The sequence below is a fragment of the Etheostoma cragini genome, chromosome 20 (genome assembly GCF_013103735.1).
Source record: "Etheostoma cragini isolate CJK2018 chromosome 20, CSU_Ecrag_1.0, whole genome shotgun sequence".
In the NCBI taxonomy this organism is placed as follows: Eukaryota; Metazoa; Chordata; class Actinopteri; order Perciformes; family Percidae; genus Etheostoma; species Etheostoma cragini.
Window position 1 is genome coordinate 17,490,811 of NC_048426.1, and position 21,498 is coordinate 17,512,308.

The 21,498-nt window shown below is 43.2% G+C and overlaps 1 protein-coding gene across 4 annotated transcripts in view; it reads right to left on the reverse strand.

Moving 5' to 3' along the window:
* Positions 1-20,681, reverse strand: part of tiam2a (TIAM Rac1 associated GEF 2a) — a 69,832-nt gene extending 49,151 nt beyond the window's left edge. For 3 of the 4 annotated variants that reach the window (XM_034858106.1, XM_034858104.1, XM_034858107.1), the window contains exon 1: positions 20,439-20,681. The gene's annotated coding sequence lies outside the window, so the exon portion shown is untranslated. Of the gene's footprint in view, positions 1-4,138; positions 4,273-20,438 lie in introns of those variants that run through there. The other variant, XM_034858105.1, reaches the window with a different exon arrangement.
* Positions 20,682-21,498: the final 817 nt, after the last annotated feature.

A 21,498-nucleotide genomic window follows, 5' to 3' on the forward strand; every position in this document is an offset into this window, starting at 1 on the left:
TTTTTCCACCTCCCCACAAGTAAATGACGTCTTCTTTGATCGGGGTTGGGAAAGTTTTTGAAAGCTGGCTACAGTTTACCCGTCTGTTTATTTTTAAACCTTGGAATCCTAGCTTGCTCCTTTTTTTTCCCCCTCACTCGCTACCGCTAAACTTGTCCGAGGGCAGGATCTTAGACCAGAAACGGTTGAGAAGCCCTTCGCAAAGGCATCACCACCAGGCATCTTCTGCAAAGCAGTGTGACTGTCCAGTGTGTGTGTGTGTGTGTGTGTGTGTGTGTAATATAACGCACTTACACGCATGTAGCTCACACTCAAGGAAGGCTTTCAAATAGTGCTAACCCCACTAAGCCTCGCAGCACACGTACAGAATGCGTAAGGTTACAGTGTAAACACCCCATGCCAAAAGCCCTAACCTTGAGGATTAAGTGATCTGCAGCATTACGAGTTCATCTGATCTGCTCCTGCATTAACGCACCTTGACAGTGTGGCGAGATTAAATTGCGTTGGCTGACGGGATGGACTACAGTAAATGACTGTGTTTAATACATGAAGCGGTAAATTCAAGGGGGACTTGAATTTTTTTAATGTAAAGCATATGAGGCGCTAGATCACAAAGTTTAGGGAAAGGGCAAACATCCTGACTAATGTTACAAAATGTTTTTTAAATGTTACAAGGAGCCGCACAAGGATATTATTCTCTCCTTCTTTGTTTAGAATGAGCACCTGAAAGTACAGTGGAATCTTGGCCTGAGGCCTGGTAATGAAACAGTACTCTGAGCTGATCAGAGGACTAACCAAACACTTGCTTCGCTCGTCATAAGTTAAAGCAGTACTGATACTGAGAGGAATGGTCTTGGCACTATAACCCTGAACCCACCTATCCAAGCCACTCTCTGCCAGTATGACAGTGATTTTTTCCAGCTTTGTCGTACTAATTGAACTGGGGCCAGGGTTCACATGGATGGACCCTAGTAGAGCAGCTCGATTATGGAAAAAAATAATAATCACAATTATATTTGGTCAATATTAAAATCACAATTACTCATTTACCTTTGGCTATATTAGATAGTGTGTCCAGGTTTTAATTTCTTTTAGTGTTCTTTATCTCACAGAAAGTCTTTGGATCAGAATAAAATCACTTTTAGCCTACTGTGAGTTGGTTGAGCTTTTACAGATATCACACGTAACTTTACACAGCTAATAAACAATAACAGATACATAACACAATATTGCTTCACACATCACATTTTCACTCCCTATGGCCACAACTAGCCGGCTGTCATCACTAAACATTGTGCTAAAATATGAACAATAATGTCGAACTCAATGGGCTTACTTTACTAGCTACCTAAGGAAAAATCCAGCACATAGACGGTACCTTTGACTAACGTTTTGTTACTCGTGTTGACTCATTTTACACACAGTTTAGCAAAAAAACTAAATGCTGAGGGAAAAGTACGGTGTTTTTCCATGTTGGTTTTGAGCAATAGGCCTATGCACCCAGCTGGATACGTTTGAAACATTAAGTGATTACAGCGTGTCGGGAGAATGAGACGTCTACAGTGGGGAGGCAGTGGGACAGCAGTGCTAGCTAACGTTAACTTTTCCCAGAAAACGGAGTTGGATTTGACGTTTTTGCTCACCAAACACTGCCCCCCTCCTTCCATCTTTACTCGCGCTGAGTTTTTAAATTCCAGTGGATGCACACGACCTGCACCCTGACTGCTGAGAAATGTTATGGCTTCGGGAGGGGCGGATGTGCGCGTGCGGATGTGCGCGTGCGGATGTCATTCAGTGCTAGACGAAAGAAAACGTGTTCTTGCGAAACAGAATATAGCAAAATAAAAGTTTTTTTTGTCGCCTATACTATTGTGGTGATCGTTAGGAGCCGACATTGAAATCGAAATTCAATTAATTGCACAGCCCTAGACCCTGGACAAATCCAAGCTGATAGTGCTTATGGATGCATGGTCTGCACAAGACTGATCCACTAAGCATTAGCTTAAGCACATGCAGGAAAACGGGCATGTTTCATATTCAATTTCCTGTTTGTCTTGCATCTAACAGCTATAAAGTCAAAAGGTTAAATGATTATTAGTACTCTTATCTAAATGGAGAGTAACTAATCATTGGTCTCTCTGGAGTAAAGACCAAAAAAGCAGAGCTGCCGACAACACTAGGAGTCCGCATTAGACTGGTTGTCCAACTCGTCAGTGACTGCTTTTCTTTTACCGCCTTTCTCTCAAACTTCATTCTCACAGAGCAGGGTTGTGGATATGAAAAGCTAAAAGGCGTAACAATACACACGCCTAAAGACACACACACACACACACACCCTCGCCTTCTGCTGCGACCTGAACTGCAGTATTGTGCGACTGTTTTGGGAAAACAACAAGACAGACAAGTCTTCTTTTTAGTTGCAAACCACTGCACCCACTCTGAAGTCTCCCTCCCTCTTCCCCTTAGTCCTCTGTTCTGGTCAATAGACTTCCTACAGGCCATCTGCTCTAGGGCCGAGGGACCAGAGCCACCCTAACGCTCCTCGACACACCCTATGACCTGGCATTTCTTCTCAAGCTGCCCCTGGATGACTCCCACGTAAGCTCCGTGTTTAGTCTGGCACCGTGTGTGTCTTGGGTCTGTAGCTCCGGCGGACTGCAAGGACTGGGCCACACACCCACACGGTATAAAACCCAGTAGGTGCATAAAGGCATTGATGAGGAAGAAACTGCCTTTTTCCTACATGAAGACAACCGTGCATTTGGTGAACAGGAGCTACTACCTCCTGTCAAAGTCTGACAAACTACGTTTCCAATTGTGACCCTTGTGTCCTTAAATCTACCTTGATAAGCAAAGCTGCAGGAACAAACCATGGACACAGCAGTTTGAAACACAGGGCCATTCCCCAGAGAACATCACAGTAATATTATGATGCTTTTACTACAGTTTTTTTAACCTTTGGAGATACAGATGGTGAAAATATGAGCCAACGATGTGCTGTGATGAGCATAATTCAACAGTGCAAATAAAGTGGAAAATAATATACATAATTAAGTACCAGAGAGGTTTTGTGCTTTAGAATTATTATGCTGTGAACTAAGGAACTATGAGGTCATTTGTTATTGGAAGTGACTGTAACACAATCACACTGCTTTCCTCCTGTCAAATCCCAGCCCATGGGACTTGTCCCTTATCACTTTCCTCTGGCCCTGTGACAACGGAGCTCTTAAAGGAGCAGTGTCCTTAAAGCTCCACTCTTTTTAGGCACAGCTTAAATTCAAACTCATGCAAAACAACCACACAACTTCTTACAGGACAAAAAACAACAGGAAGAGAGAATAGTGGAGCCGAAGACCAGGCCGTCTCCTGCTGAGCTGTCATATGAAACAGATTTAAAAGTATTCTGTGGTTGTTTGCTTGTGAGGAGAAATGTAAATCTATGAATCACTTGCTGAAAGCCCATATTACTGTGTCGTGGATTCAGCCAAAGCCACCAAACAATCCATCAAAGTGCTTGTTAAGTGTCATTTGGACTTTTTCATTATGCATTTAGAAGCGCTGCCTCTGTCTCCCAACAAAAAAAAAATGGCATGGCAGCCTTCTGAAAGATGTATACACGTATGCCACTGCCATTCCAGAGAAATGCCAAGAAAGTAAAAACGTTTCCAAACACTTTCATACAATGGGATAGATAGCCCCTGAGCGAGTATCCATAGACTTTAGCATGAGATACAAAGTTCAGACAAGGTGATGGTAAGTTTTGTCAAACTGAGTTTTTCTCATGAGTGAACGTGTCATGTCTGTTATGCTGACAACCCCGAAACACACCACAGTGATAAAGTTTGAGATTGTGAAGAGTCACTTTGTTGTATCTTCATGCACAAGGCTACACACTACAGGCTTATACAGCAATGCAGACCGCACACTAGAGAAACACTAAGCACAACTTCCTATCTAACAGATACAGGGGGAAACTAAACAGCACTCCCATATGCAAATACACAGAGTAACCCACACCTGTGGATCTGGACAATAGGAAACACAACGCAACCTCTTCACCTCAGCCTTCTCTTAATCCAGTAAAAAGGGAAAACAAAGGGAAAAAAAGATAAAACACAGAGCCCATAACATCCCTTACCTCTGTGGCCCAGGCTTTAATCTAAAAGCTCTTTGAACAGCTTGCAAAGAGGAAATCTAGCTGGTGTTCTCTGATCCCAAAGTGGATTCTCCCTGTGAAGGCTAGTTGTGTCTTAAAGCAATACATGCACCACATCTGACTCACATGCCCAGACACACTGGAGGACACATGGAAACTCCCTCCTGGCTTCAAAGCAGCAGCGAATCACAGCCCTCCCGGGTATCCCTGGGTAATGAAGCGCCAAGAGGTAAAGCAGGAGAGCAGGGAGGAAAAAGAGAAAAGTTCTCAACAGAAGAGCTCTCTCTGAAAGAGAAGGATGTGTTATAGCTCTCATCCACTGCAAAAAAGCTCCACTACTCCACTGTGTTGTTTTTCCTACATCCTGCTTTTCCGTTGGCTAGGAGGAGGATGCAGGGCTTGTTACAGCCAAGGCGGTTTTCCATAGCTGTTTGAGGTGATTGGGCCAGACAAGCTGGCGTATAATGACTGCAATGCTGCCTGGGGAGGCACTGGGGAGGGTGCAATGACTGGAGCTCTTGTCTGACCCTAAATACCACAATGACCCAAGGAGGAGGACGGGGAGGCAGCCAGTAACTGGGGAGGCAGAAATTGAAAGAGGGTGAGTGTTGAGTGTGTGTGTGTGTATGTGTGTGTGTGAGGAAAAAGTCACCAATGAGTGAAGACAAAGGTTTGGTGCAAAAAAGAGAAAGTTACACAAGGGAAACAGAGTTAACAACATGGCTAAATTGTCAACAGTTTTTATGGGCCATCTAATTTTAAGGAGCTAATTAGTAAACAAAGCAAGCAAATGAGTCAAAGCCTTCTCTGGAATTAGAATTTCAGCGTTGTCACTTAGAATTACTGTATCCAAGCAGAGACAAACGTGAGGCCTTTCTCAGTCTAAAAAAACACATGCACGCCTCTATTTGTCTATGGTTGACCTAACTGTGGTCACATGGCCGAACTGGACCCATTCAGAAAGCCACACCAGAACACAACACGCCATCAGAACTGTACCAAATATGCTCAACTGTTCTTAAAGCAGCTCTCAACTCTGTCACGGGCCAGTTGTTTATTTCAGAGGATTTGAGTGTTATTGGTGTTCAGGGACATCACTCTTACAATTGGAAAACATGAGAGTCCATGCAACTGGAATGCTCAATTGGGGTACTTCTTTAGAAATTAATCTTGGTATGAATAGCTATTCAAAGTCATGACCATGCCACGCTGTATGAGCAGCTGTGGAATAGTCTTCCATCAGCCTTCTGCTTGACATAGAGACATCAGCTCCGGGGCACAATATTAGAGCTAAACAACATTGTTAACAACACAATAGTCCTTATGCCCTAGTCTGAGCTCCTCTCAAAGCCCTTTGTCTAGGTATAGAGGTAGGCAGCTAAAAGGTTGGTCAACAACATGCTCGGAGGGTTTGAGTCTGGGTCTGAGAAAGAAAGAGAAGGCAGGGGGGACCACTGTGATGCATATTCATACAGAGCAGGAGCTGGTTCTAATTCCACATGGCCAAGTAATCTGATCACTAATTAAGATCAATTAAGGCCGCAACAAGCTCTCCAGAGCCAAATTAAACCCTTAAGCTCTGTGCAACTGACTCCCGCACACATCTCAATAAAATGTTTTCAAATGCTGAACTAATGCCGAACTTGGTAGCGAAAGCTTAAGGTCATATTGCTCTTCATCATGATAATTTGATCATTACCAATATGTTGTATGCTGCCCATGTGTATCGTACTCAGGAGTTACCAAGCAAAACAGGGAATACAAAGAAAAAGCGTGTCTAACAGGCTTTTACGTGGAGGAAAACAGGAGCACTTTTGTTGTATGCACGGTGACCCAGGTTTTAAAAGAGCTTATCAGCAGAGATTTGCTTTGGGATAAAGCTTTCAAAACACTAAGAATCCACACTAATAGGGAGGTCTAAGATGACTCATGATGGCCTTTCAGTCCCATTGCCCAAAATCAAGTCCCTCACAGAAATCCTCTCATGTATCCAGCCATCCATCACAATGGCTCTGCAGCACTCCATGTTTTCAGTAACTTAGGCATCTCAGAGAGATGCATCCTACTTGTGGTAAACAGATTAAATTACTTTTTTATGTATCATAAACTATGTCACATTTACTCTCAGACAGATTAGTTGCAATAATCCATCCCTGATGAAAAATTCACACTGGTCAAGTGATACTCATGGGGCTGACAGATGTTGTGGAGAAAGAGTTGGGGATAGAGTCAGAGGGAGAAATGAGTTTTCAGTCAGCATGCTAATATTTCTTGTCTCCCTCTCAAACAGCATGATGGAGCCACTCTCATAGCTGGAGACCATTTATGGTTTGATGCCATTGATTATCCTGCTCACTGGGGACTGCATTCTGCGGCAGTTTGTGAACGAAGTGTCCGTTGGGAGGAAATAAATTGATCTTAATTGCTCATTTTAGCAGAGATTAGTAGACCGCCTCACTCAGAAGCATGGATTTAAATATCAAGGGTCTAGGAATGCAGTGGAAATAACAACTAGATGGTTGGAAGGATTGGGGGTGTAGACTGATGGAATGCTGAGTGAAAGGTCAAGTCTTTTGTTCTGTGGTTGGCTTCCACCCCTGGAACTCGTTCCATCACTTTAAAGATTCAACTTCTGGGCTAATTATGTGTAGAATTATGAATATTTTCTTAAACTGAACAACATCTTTGCATAAAAGATAAAGCGCAAAACTCAGGAGAAAAAAAAGAAAGAAAAGTGTTTCTTATGTTCTATAATATTAAAATATTTCTAAAGGTGATCCCTCCCACTATATTATTTTTCATCCTTCTCTGCCTCCTTTTCCCTCTGTGCCATAGAGTGACATCTCTATTTTTGGCCAGCATACCGTGCTGTTAGCTCAGTTCATTTTCTACAGATTGGAGCTCCAGCCAGACAAGACAGCTCAAACAGAGTCTGACACTCCCCACTTTAAACTTTATCTTCACTCAGTCGGTTTGTTTTCTGCTGACAGTGGCAGTGTAAAAATCTAAAATTCCTGATGCTTTGTTTATGGGAGACACTGACTCAGGAAATTCACAAGGGGGTGTCAGTAACCATATGCTGCTCACAGCTTCTCAGTTAATTAAGCAGCTTAATGGACAGAAAAAGGTAGTTTTGATGGTTAAATCTATGAAGGAAGAAGACACAGCCGCGCGCACGCACACAGTTGGAACAAATACCGAAAGCCAAGTATAAACAATATTGAATGCTGAAATTACTATTCGAATGTGACTTTTTTTTTATGAATATGTTGGTTGAAGTTAGCTAATTTCCCTCTTCTCATCTTGGCCTACCCGCATGTATCACTCATGTCTTATGAAGAATAAGGCAAAACTTTTAGCTTGGTTATTAATGCATTTAGGATTGTTTGTTACTCACCAAGTTTATGACAAATTGTTTCAGCTGTGCTTTCTAAGATGATGTCATATTGCCAACCGAGCGCCATTAGCCTTTACAACAATGTCGCTTCAATACACTTGTTAGATAATGTTTAATTACAGAGTTCTGTTTGTGGTTGTTGTGTGCTTGTCATGGCAAATGAATGTAAACAAAGTTGCGTGCAGGTTCCCTCAAGACGGAGAAGCCCATGCCTTGACTGCATACCCAGGCTAATGTCGCAAGTCCCTCTAGTGGACAGAACGTGTAACCACAATAACCACATGCTTGCAGTGGGACTGACAATGAATAACACACACACACACGGTAATAGAACGAGTCGCAGGCGGTGCATACAAAACCTGAAACCAGAGTCTTTACACAGCCAAGGGGTCAGATAAGAGAGCTACAGGCCCTTGGGAAAACAAGGACACACCTAGCCCTGCCCGGTAAGTCAGGGCAGATCACGACAGCTTCCTCGCACAAAGGGGAAGGAGCGATACCTAATTGTATCCCACCGATAAGAGATAGGGAGAGAAAAGTGCATTTGAGGCAAAGAAGCAAAAGAAACTAAACAAAAAAAAACAGTTGTTAACCTTCTGGAAGGGCAGTTTGAATCTCAGGCATTATCCATGAAAAAAGTGAGTGTGTACTCCTGCATAATACACCTTAATTAAACCCATTCACAAACTGTATTTTCTCCACATGAATTGACTGTGGCTGTCCTTCATGCGTTGCAGGATGATCTGTCACATGCTCCGTGGTGTGAGCTCTAGTGATTAATACGATTAGCCCGCAACTCGCTCACACATTACCATAGCTATAGCCGCTGTAGTGTGCTGCGGCAGTCAGGCCAGACACACCCCAGGCTCCCTAAGGTGATCCATCAGTGATCATTGACCATTGCAGCGCAATATCAGTCACACGGAGCTAAGTGCTAGAGGTCACACAGAATCACCAGAGGTTTCACAGAAACAATGACGTGCTGGGGATTTGGGAGCAGCAAGTAGAAGTGTACATGTACAGTAATCGATGGTCTCGTACAGAAAGCAGAAAATTCACACATTCAAAACCCCAAACACGCACATGTTGCATCAATCACCGGACTCAACAGCAAGAAAAGAAAAGAAAAAATCTATTGAAGATCAGAAATTGATTCATCTGCGATTTGAAATAGACAAGTTGCTCAACGTGCCCCAGACGTGAACTAGTTGCTTCTTCTAATCAAAATTACATGCGGCTGACGAATACAGCTCTAGCTGGGGTAGTAGGGCAACCAACTAAGTCTGGCTTTGTCCCAGCAGATACAATAACCAACACAAGAACTGCACGCACACACCTGTTAAACTGGCACATACTGTTGCTGAGTAGGGCCAAACACTCCGTTGGTGTTTGGTGGGTGGGTGTGTGTGTGTGTGTAGTTCCCATCCATCACTGCCACAGACACGCATTAATCCCTCTCTGCATTCTGGAGGAGCTCTGACGCCGGAGGAAGTTTGCCCTTGTGGCCTCCCCCACCCTGGCTATTGAGCACCCTGCACCCAGCCCTGGAGCCACTTTTACCCACTGCAAGTCTAAAAACCTTTTTAGAAATGTCTTGGCACTGCGCGGGTTGATGGATCAGCAACATATGACTTAAGCTTGCAAAGCCAGAGGACGGGTTGACGCTAATGGATATGGTAATTCTAATGTTATCTCCCTATGCCAAGGCGGGCCATATGTTCATGGTAAACTAGTGCTCCAACTGGCAATGGCTCTTCTTTTATGGCCTATTAAAGGGCCAAAGTGTCAATCACAGTCAGGCCAAACAGGACATGAATCACTCAGCCCGCTTTGATTGAATTCATTATTCTCTTCACTGTGCAGGTAGGAAGACCACCTGACTGCTTACACAAGGAAACAAACCTATCACACTAGCTGAGAAATACTAAAATGGTAACAACAGGGTCATAACAATTGTTTGTAATTCCTTAGCACTTTCTGCACTGTAAATACATCACAGGGATGTCCGCTAAAGCTGTTAACTGTGACAAACTGACAGGGGAAAGCTAAGACGATGCTTTAAGGTAATTAGAGGTTGCTAGTCTAGTCTCGGCCTGTCTGGTTGGTTTGCTCATTGTGGTCAAGGTTAAGATAAATAACAAAGGAGCAGCTAGCCATCAGGGGTCATTACCTGAGACAATTACACACCATATAAAAGCTTTGCTTTTACAACATTGGCAGGTCTGAAAGACTGCCTGCGTTAAGTGCTCAGGATGGATTTTACCTGGCGAGATCATCTAGATCATTCCATTTGGCGCAAAAGTGTTCATGTTGGCAGGAGATAATTCGAGGCCAATCATCTTGGTTTTCACGTAGCAAGCTGCTGACAGCCATTGTTTCAACACACTGACACTTAAAGAAATGTTTGAAACAAGTAAACACGGACTACAAAACAAGCAGGATTATCCCTCTCTACCAGAATAGGAGGATTAACTTGTTTAAAAGAAATTTCAGGGCTGCATTGCTCATTAGGAGTGTCCTTTTGTGCTGCGGCGAATCCAGACCACATTACAAATGCATTAGACAACACAAAGCAATTTCTGTTTAAAAATGAAAATGAAGGTGGTGATTCACCAGAAAGGCTTTAGTATTCTCATCACACTATTAAGCCTGAGTGCTACAAACATACATTCTCATCTTCAGCAGAGCAGAGTGGAGCCAGGCGACTGGCTGTAGATGGCAGGATAAAGCGGGGAGGCTGTCGGCATCAGGTCATAGACCTACATCAGAGCCCTGTAAACACAGGACCACAGTCTGGACAGTTAAATAAACTATCCATCAGGTAAAATCAAACATTGTTAAGACACATACTGCAGTACATGGAGCCTATATGCATGCATGTTACCTACAAGCAGCTTATAAATGTCCTTAAACCTTTGGGCAGCCTCTAAAAAATAAAAATAAAAAACTCACTTAAAGTACAGCTTTAGTAAAAACAGTTCTTCGCTGACATTCAAGGAAAGCTCATGTACTGTAAATCTCCACATAAAGTAACCATCCTCTGACGTAAAGCTGCTCACAGCTACTGGTTTTCTACAGAATGGGGAGAAAACCTAATATTTTCTGCTAAGTTGGCTGTTGATCAAATGTGGGTCAATTCCTGAAACAATAAACAAGTTATGAAATAAGACCAGCTTAGTTCAATATCACTGTTACATGAAAAGAAGGAACACTATTGCTCCTGTTATTATTATATTATAATATTATTGCAGCCTCAAGCTCCTCCGCTGGTCATAATATACAGTATATGGTACTGTCCAGGGCAGGCTTACAGCACAGATAGAAGGGGAGAAATCTGAGCTAGAATGTCTGCTCCTGCAGGCACTGATGATGGGTGAGACAGCTGGTGAGGAACCAGGCCCGAACACACGCACACACACACGAAAATGTACTCATCACGGTAGCCAAGAGTTCTGGACGTGCAAGGCTACTCTGAATGCCAGCAGGCTCCTAAATATCTGCGTAGGATGTACAGGCGAGTAATGTAATGAACATTTTATATTGTACAGATGTGTCATGATTAAAGATGATGTACTTTATACATCAGACCTTATATTTTAAACAATCTTTACATGCCACATTACAACAGCCAACAAACAACAACAACAAGACCCGGGGTGTCAAAAAAAAAAAAACACGAGCCGTTAGCCTCGAACTGTGGCAAGCAGTTAAGTGTGTCTGTCTGTGGGATGGGGGAATTAAGGCAACACTGGACACATTGTGTCGGAGGACAGCTTAATGCTTGCAAACAGGTTTAACGCCTGTGGTGAGTGAGTGTGTGTGGACGCATCTTTGCATGTCTGCTTGCCTCTTTCCCATTAGATGTTTTAGTCAGTGCACAACCCGTGAAACAGTTTCTGTCCCTAAACTGTGTCATAAGTTCACAGCTGGTATGGTGTGTGTGTGTAACCTGTTTGGAGAAAGTTTGCTTGATGACGCACGTATGCCGTTAGTGCCTCTCTCTTTAACTCCTTTTATTTGTAAGTAGATTATGATTCTTAACATCGTGGCAAGACTTCTACAAAGCTTACTCTCTTAAGGAGCCCAAATGTCAAAAGGTGAGATTACATTTTACTGTTGAATTATCACAAAGGAATTAGCTGAAAGCCGTTATCAAGCTCTAATCTAGAACAGGTGCTCGACAAAGCACGCAGGCAGTTCTGTGTTTAAGTGAAAAAGCTAAATAAACACGACAACAAAGACTGACCTGTGCTGGCGGAAGGAAAAAACACAGAAACCAGTTTCTCTAGTACCCCGGTGCAGGGGCGTGTGAGCTAATTTTGACTGCAGCAGAAAAATCACAGACAAATCTTTGCAAAGCAAACTCCTTTGTCCAGCTTTGCAAAGCCTTTTCAATGAGGAATGTGGTTCATAAAGACTGATAACACAGACAAGCCAATGCGGGCACCTCATCTAAAGGGCACAGCAAGACTTGGCTAAGCGCTAGCAGCTGTGCCACATGTGCACCACTTTAACCGTCATGATTAAATGAAGGCCCCTGCCAAACTCATTATTATCCCATCTATATAGGGAGGCTCAAGAATGTCAATGAGGGCCGCGCTCATTATGCAGTCGTCATGCAAAGTGCCCAGAGAGAAAAAAGTATTTTCACACAATTGCAGACTGTAAATCAACAACATATTTGATCTGACAGGCTTCTTTTGTGTCTGAAAAATTATAGGCTAGTCCTTTAATTTTTATTCTGTAAAATAAATTCCTCGACCAATTGAATTACAGCTCACGGGCAGATGTGACTGCCGGGTGATGTCCCATGGGACCGGCTGGTGGAATCGACAGGCAGATGCTCCCACCAGCAGAGGTCAATAAGGTCAAGCTGTTCCATTATGAGAGGACAAGGGTGGTATTTATTCACAGCCCTCTCCTCATAAGCAGGGCTGGGCTTTAACAGAATGGAGATGGATACTTAACCCTTGAGGCAAACGGCTAACTACAATCCATCCACTGTTTCTCTCATTACTGGTGGAGACACAGAAACTGTTCCCCACACGCCTACTGAGAAGAAGGTATGAAAAAAGAGCAGAAAGGTGTAAAAGAAAGTTGCCGAAGAAATTCACAGATTATCTAACTCCTGAATGATCAAGAGAATGCGCTGCCACCCAGGCGAGAATAATAACAAAAGGATAGGGAACGGGGTGTTCCACAGTACAAAACTTATGCACCGCAACCCACAGCAGTAATGACCATAGAGGCATATATGGGTTAAAACCACCTAACTTGACATGACTTGTCTGCAGAATCTGTGAGGCTGTTTTTTCTACATCAAAATGTCTCTGATGTACCTCTACTTATACAAGATTATACTGAACTCAATATTATTAAGCAATGTATCTTTGCCTTGGACTCCTGTGGCTAGCCAAAATGCAATGCACAGTGTGCCAAAAGGCCCAGACATTAAGCATGATCATATGGAAGTAAAAGATCGGAAAGAATGAGAGCAGTCTTCCAGCTTTTTAATGTGTTGGTTAAAAGGCCTGTGGCATTGTATGATAGCATGCTTAGCCAAAGCAGAGGCATGTCTGGGACCAAACATGAGTACAACAATCTACACACACACACACACACACACACCTACCTACCCCCACCACACACACATACATACACGCACGCACACAGTACAATGAAATGTTCCACATATCAATTCAGAGTTTCGTCGGTTTAACTATAAATGGACATTTGATTCAAAGAATACAGAGAAAAATGATGCATAAGGCTAATACAACCTGACGGTGTAAGTACAGCTTTTGACCCAGCTCCTTGAACTGTAACAATCATCTCAACTGTCAGGAAACCCCAAGTCCTGCCGTTTCTCAACACTGTTATTAATAGTTTAAGCTTAAGCCTGGGCATGCCTGTAGGAACTGTGCACTGTTTAATATTGTTAAATTAGGGATAAAAAAATAAGGCTACCACAAGTTTCCAGTGAGGCCGATTGCTCCACGCGAGTAGACCACAGGGCTTGCCACTAGAGACAAACCGTCACTCGCGCACACACAAAATTACTAGTGAGGAGCAGGACGAAAGCCTAAAGAGATGGGTGGTTTTCAAAATAACTTCAAGAAAATATCAGTTATTAAAGTCATTATTTTACAGTTTGACTCTCTGCCAGGACATTTGGACTTAGATGATTGGCAACCGCTGATGAAAACTGACCAAGCCAGAGCATAGATACCTGAGGCAAAATAAGTCAAACTAGTCTTTATAGTACTTTTTGTACTGACAGAGAAGATAATTAGCAATAACCTTGACACCAAAGGGTTGAGTGATACATCAGCCACCTATTAGTCACCAGTCAGGATGTGCTCTATGGATCAGTAACCTCATGAGACTGTGAATAAACAATTTCACCCTCTCAAGGGAAAATATATATGAAATGGCTTCACCACAGTACGCTTTTAGTTTAAACCAGACCCTGTCACATGCAAGGTGAACATCAATGAGTATACAAAAAGGGTAGAAAAATTCTCTGAAATGTGTTTTTTTTTCCTTTGATATGATAGCAAAAGGAGTTGTGATGAAAGCAGATGAGATAGAGATCAAAACTTTCATGTTAGAACCAACAGGCAGTCCACACACAGTTACTCTTCAACATGGATGATGAAGGCTTTGAGAGAGTTACGACGTGTAACAGAGTTCTTGTTATTCAGCTAAAAAGATCACACACACACACACACACACACACACACACACACACACACACACACACACACACACACACACACACACACACACACACACACACACACACACACACACACACACACACACACACACACACACACACACACACACACACACACACACACACACACACACACACACACACACACACACACACACACACACACACACACACACACACACAGTTGTTCCTCCTTTCACCACAGAGAGCCAGTCTAAACTGTAGATACAGCACACTCACACAACATCTACATCCATGGAGATGTGGAAAAGCCAACAATGGTCCTGCTGAGTGCCATGAGGAAGGATTCAGGGGTTGAGTCAGATGACCCATACTAGCAGAATGGGATAGTAGTACTAGCCTAACTGTGTATCCTTAGCATAAAGACTGGAAGCCAGGTATATTACACCATAAGGTTAAGGGATTCAGCAACATTGCAGTGATTTTCTCTGAGTTTTACCAATCCTCTGAGGACTGTGAACCCATGGTCTGATAAAACTTTTAAAAAGCAGCATTTATGTGAGCCCAGAGATATGCTTTAACACCGTTTGAAGAAGAAGACATTAATATTGCAGGACTGTCCCAGGTTGCAACAAGCTAAGCAACAACCTGCACTCTGCGTCATGTGCTTGACTAGGCATCATCCCAAGGAGGAACCCGACAGCGATAACACTGACCCTCTTGACTATGTATAAATGCTGTGCCCATGTAATTTGTTGGAGGTGAGTTGATGGCATTTTTGGTGGCAAAAAAGGTGGAAGAACTGGGAAGCAACAATGATTGGAAAGACATATTTTTGCTCCTATAAAAAAGGTACATAAAGAGTGTGTGTGTGAGGGGGGTTTATTTTGCTTTTCTAAAAAGTTCTTGCTTCTAAAACACTGGTTTATACAAGGCTTGCTGGGTGAAAAAGTCTAGACTGTCCTTTGCACCGGCGCTCATAAACTGTGAAAGCCACCCGAGCCGTGCACCGTGCAGCCAGGGTGGCATGGAGGGCGATCCGGCCAGTGTGAGCACTTTGTTCCACCTGGGCCACAGAGAGTGAACTCTGGGTTAAACAGCTCATATGTAAGAGCCAGGGGGAGATCGTGTCTTGGCACTATGAGAGCAGAGAAAAGTGAAGTTAGAAGTTTCTGGGCGATGAGGAAACCTAAGTTGACCGTAGTGAGAAATGGAGAACTGCTAGGCGATCTTAGAGCATCCAGAGGGTGCTGTAAAAATATGCAAGCCCACACACACACACACACACACGCCCGTCTGATACACCACTTGGCTTCCCTTACTTAGAGGATATGATGCATGTTATATTGCTACAATTTTACAGACTGCAAAAACTGATAAAATGTTCCTAAATCTACTATTATTTTCTCTTATCTTGACATGCTTTACAATGAGTTTCTTCACTCACATATCCTTTTCCTTTTCACAGCTGAGGCCTGTCAGCCAAATAAGCCTTGATGATGCTATCGTCCCAGGAAACAGGTTATTTGGCTACATTTACTTCAATTTCTTTTTAAGAAAGCTTTAATTGAGCGTGTTCACTGAGTGGATGCCAGGATTGCCGTTGACCCAAAGCAATTAGGACCCTGCCTGTGTTTACGCTGGCCGGATGCCAAATGACTGAACCAACATGACAAGGCCAGGAGACTGAGAAGTGAAGAAAAGAGATTATCTTGCTCAGAGATCAAAACATACTCTTAAAGCGGAGAGGGGCTGGAAAGGGAGAGGAGAACTAATGAGGCAGGAAAATATGTTCCTTGACATACCACTAATATAAGGACTGCCAATAACCCTCCACAATGCATTACAAGTCTGTCACAAAGCCCAGGAAACCTAGCAGATATGGGCACGTCATGCCCAGAGCAGTTCAGTGGAGCAAACTACTGAGCAGGCAAAAGAAGGGAAACAACATCAATATCTCGTAAGACTGCAGAGTTATAGCAATTTTGTGTTGTGATGACAGATATATTGGTGCTAAAGGAAGACTGTGATGAATGGTGTCTTGGACACAGTAGGATCCATGTGTGGTCAGTTATGGATTTGTGCACATCACAACACTCCTTCCTTCGGCTCTTTACAACATTTGATTTATCATGTTTCAGAAGAAGTGATGCAGAAATTTGATATCTAAATTAAACAGCACAAATACATAAAATAAAACCATGCCGTACAAAGACATGAACGCAGCTTCCTAGCTTTCGTCAAAGACAATAAGACGGAAAATCTCCACCCACTAATGAGCAGGTGGGATGTGTTGGAGTAAATGTGTATCCGGTGTTTGCTCCATCCATTATGGGGGGCTACACAAGACAAATGGTGCCAACTGAACATCCAAGCAGCGTGCGCTTTGACCTGTAGCACCAGCTGTGTTTGGCTTTCCAATAGTGCAGGGATAGTAAGGGAGACCTTATGGCTACTGGGCCAAGGTAGGGCAGATCAATAGAAATTTCTATTGTTATAAGGATTGACCGGTAAGCGGGCTAAGAGCCAAGGAGAGGGGGCTGCAGAATGGGGGTATTTCCATACAATAAGAGCTGTGGATAACCTAAAGAATATGCAGTCTTTATAATAAAAAAATAAAAAAATAAAAAACAAAAACTGTACACAGCATAAGACTGTTCCCAGCTTAAATTTTTAATTAAAGGTTTAAATAGCGCACACACACACACACACACACACACACGGTAATCAAGTTTAATACATCAGCAAAAAGCTTCTTTGCCCAATACTTCTTGTCCTCCCCGCTTTATTGTTCATACATTTTGATAATCAAACTACTTCTTGTACGTTCACGGCTTGTAAATCACCTGGTCGGGTTCAAAGTGCTGGGGTAACACCTTTTCCAGACTGAAATATTGTATGCAGTCTGGTAAGCTTGCAGGAATTACTTGCACTGCTACTCAACTGCTACCATGGGGGCATTTTGTTCCTTATGCACACCATTCTCCATACTTTTATATGGCCGTCAATAAAAGAACGGTAATAACATGTCTTGTAGTTATTTCTTTGGGGTTAATGAAAGTCTTTCTCGCAAGTGAGTCGTTTGAAGAGCCACCTAACTCACTTCATCAGCTTCACCCCAATCACCCACACCTAACTCGTAATCCATTACCTTGTCTAACACATTGTTAAAGCGTCTGCGACCATTTAATCTTCATTTTCTTTGCGAACTCTAAGAGCCAGTATTTAGCAGGGGACCTCAGAAGGAGTGCAATTCAATTAAGACCTATGCATTAATCTCCTCAAGAGGTCCGGGAGTTGTGGGTGTTCAGAGGAGCATGAATGGGGGCATCGGTTCAGCTAGATGAGCCCACGTTGCTCTGCTGAGCTGGACAGAAGGTTCAGAAGGCTGTGCAGCCGAGCAGGGGATCTCGTGTTGGAGCGGATACACAAAGTGAAGCTGACTGAACAAATCCCTTGAAGTGAACTGGGGGGGGGGGGTGTGTATGTGTGTGTCCACGCCAACTTAGTAGCCACAGCAAAACCAGTTCAATTCAGAATCACTGAATTATGCAGCGCAAAAGGTACATGTCTCTTTTTGGCAGTTTTTTTTTTTTTTTTTAAGTCACACAGTTCAGTTATTATTTTTGTTCAAACCACCACTACAACACAGAACTGGTAATGTCGATGTCATGTTGGTGATAGCTCTTCAACCTGTGCTTGTGTGCACCCGGAAAGGGGTCAAAGCCAGTCATGTCTGTGTTGGTTGGCGCCTTGATGAGTGCGGTAGCAAATGAGAAGTCTTGGGCAATATGCTGTCAACACCAGCTTTCAGTTCACCTGCTTTTTATAGCAACCACTCCAGACACTGCTGGCCATACACTACTAGCAAACACTTTGAAAGCCAAATATAATCTCAACCACAGAAGTAAGAAATAGAAACCTACAGGCCATCATTATGCTTGCCTGGCTGGACTGTCTACACTGAAACAGAAGCCTTGAAAGGACATTGTAATCAAGGGAGTGAACATGCTGAGACAAAGAGATAAAGTTGTTGATTTCAATTTGATCCATTTCAAATCTTTTTGTTTCAAAGATGCACCAGTTATGTGTAACCTCTCTGGTTTTCCCCTGCTGTGCCTCTCTACCTAGAGGCAGAAAAAAAGCCTTCATCCCTGTGTGACAATAAGCACAGATGTTACCCATGCCTGATAAGTCACATGCACGCCACCTTATATGGAGAAAAATGTGCCGGGGAGAAGACATGAAACATTGGCGTTTCTCGGCCAGTGTGCTTCAGAAGAATTAACGACAACCGGCAGTCACACACACACACAACCTTCCACATCGTCTGCGGAGAGGAGAACTACAACAGTCAAATTGTTCTTCTCCATAACTCCATATTCACACACCGTAGATCATCTGACTTCAAACTTTTAATGGAGGGAAGTTCCTGTGGTGATTACGTCGCAGTTCCATGACGTTACTGAGCCCTTCAACTTAAATTAGTAAAGAGACGAGATGTAGAGGCCTACGAAACAACTCTGCGCCACCCAGAGAGAGGGCAACTACATTTCCCTTTTACCACTGGTAAACCACTTTGACAAACTTGACAGTCCTGCCATCGAAAAGTCTAAACTCATGTCACAAAAGGAAAGAGTGAACAAGCAAACAATTGGTTTGAAATCACAGGCCACATTCCAGCAGTATCACTGATTCTAGACCCCGTCCCAACCAGGGGAAAAACAGAATAATAAAAACATAACGTTCCTTGTGGTCGAGGATTTCTTTGCCGCAAAAATGTGAAGAGCAAAAGAAAAAACACGCATGTGGTGCCACGGCTTCTGACCCGGCGATATTGTTACTGGCCTCCAAAATCCAAAACATGGTTCACACATGAGAACAGCAGCAAGTATGCAAGTGAATAACTTTTACTGTAGAGTCGATTAAACAGGCGCAGTGTGTTGGAATAAAAAAAATAAAAAAAAACACAATAAGGCAGCACATTCTCCCCACCAGAAAGATAAACAGAAGACTGTCTTGTGTGATGTTGGGCTGAGCCTAATCCCTGGATAAAAACAATCCAAGTAAATGATTGGAAACCATTTAGATTGCATTGACTAATCTAATCTAATCCATCACTCAATCATCATTAATCCTACTACTTGCCATTAAATATCACATTTCCTCGAGACCGAACTCAAACAGACAGATCAATGGCCGGGCCAGCCAGCGTCAGTGAGTCAAACATTAGCCTGTGTTTTTATCATTACAACCCTCAGCTGGGTGCAAAAGGTAGCACAACAGTCAGACTGACACCTTCCCACGTGGGTTTCCATGACAGAGGACCCACCAACCATGCCAAAAGGAGTGTCCGGCCATTCCTCCTACTCCTTAGATCTGTTTTCTTTGTGCGGGCCCTTCACTTCAGGGGTCCCGGGGCCCTTTTGTTATGTCAGTATGTGGCTACAGAGCCATTCCACCCCAGCACACGGCCAAACAATGAGCTGAGGGTAAATCACATCCAAACACAACAGCAGAACACTGTGCATAAATCAGAAGGAAGAATAAGAAGCAATAGGCAGACACTGACACTACTGTGGGCTACATGTTGAACATCTCTGCACTCCAGTGATTTATTGTGTCAAATAGAAGGACACCCAAAAACCTTGGATTGGGGATATTATTCAGCGTGCTTAGAGGATGCATTTAATTCAATTTAGGTCCATCATAGACCAATCACAAGACTAACCGTATATTGCATTCATGAGGAAAGTACAAATTAGCACTCACACTGGCTGTTTTAATATCTGACGATTATACATTTAAACAGGGGTCGTTCTTTCTCTCTAGGACAACACACACAGATGAACTCTGGACTTTTTACGGTGGTCCATGGTGTCGTACTCTTACAATAAAACGCCTTTCACCATGTTGTGTTTTTACAGCCTGATGAGTTCAGTCACAGCTGCTGCAGCGAGATCTAGCCTACTGCTCAAACTAACCAATGACAAGTCCCTCGTCAAATTAGTGCCGAATCTTACACGAACATTCCCAAACTTTTGTTGAAAACACAAAACTTGGTGAGACAATCCCGATTTAAGATGCGTTTAGGTGTTGCAGCCGACAAAGCCTTTACACAGACATGAGCGGCTCGAATCGTTTTAAAACAACGTGACTGTAAAATAAGTTCGTTGGCGACTCACCGGTCTCGTCTGATAAAACATACTTCTCGCAGTTTTCACGTGCTTCCCTCTTCGCGACCGCTAAGTATAACGTTGTCGCATTCACCAGAAAACATACAAATCGAAATTTCATGAAGCGTACTTGAACGATTCCTCTGATTCCAGACCAATCGTTCCTGGGACGGAGCGCCAAGAGAGTGCGGACTCCTCCCAGACAATGTGGGGTTAAACTCCTCCTTCCGACGGACCCTGGGAGGGGGGATGGCCGTGCTCTTCAGTACAACATGGAACACCGGGGGATTAATGACAAGTATGTCTAAATGAATGCTAAAACACGGGAAAACAGGGGTCCGCGGACCTTTGGAGGTCCCTCGCGGAGATGCCAGGGTCCGATGTTTAATCTAACAAGGTTCAACTAGCACACATGGCTACTGCAGAAGGAGCGCTAGACCAGTTTTACATATAAAGTTTTGTTTGAATGGGATGATGATGATGATGATGATTATGATGTCAGCACAGTTATCTCTGATTGGGCTTAAGACTTAATATATTTTTTTAGAAAGTATGTTTTTACAAATTAGAGGTGTTGGAAGGGGGGTTACTAGTAGGGATCTGCTTTGATCTGTCTCTTTATGGAAGTTGGAGTACCTTTTTAAAACAGTGAAGGCGCAAATTAAGTCCAAAGAGGAAGCTGACAGTACCGTACACTAGGGTTGGGTATAGGGTCGGGTGCCGAACTTTGTACTTTTTGGGTTACAGACTGAATTTCAGTACCTGGGAGCTCTTAAGCGCACGTTTATCTGTCCTCACTGCATATTGACAAAGAGAGGAGCTACAAGACACACACACACAAACAAGTTGTAGTAAACTCAATAAATCTACGTCTGCTCTGCAGTTTTGTTGAAGTCCCAGTGAGTCACGGAAATGCAGATGAAGTGGTTTCAAGTGTGGTTGCAGTTTTCACACACGATTCAATGTAAAGTGACATTAACGGCGAGCTGGAAGCAGTGGCGGTGCTGTTGACATTACACTTTTCAGCAACACTGCAATTCAAAGTGCTTTACATGAAACATTAAAGAGC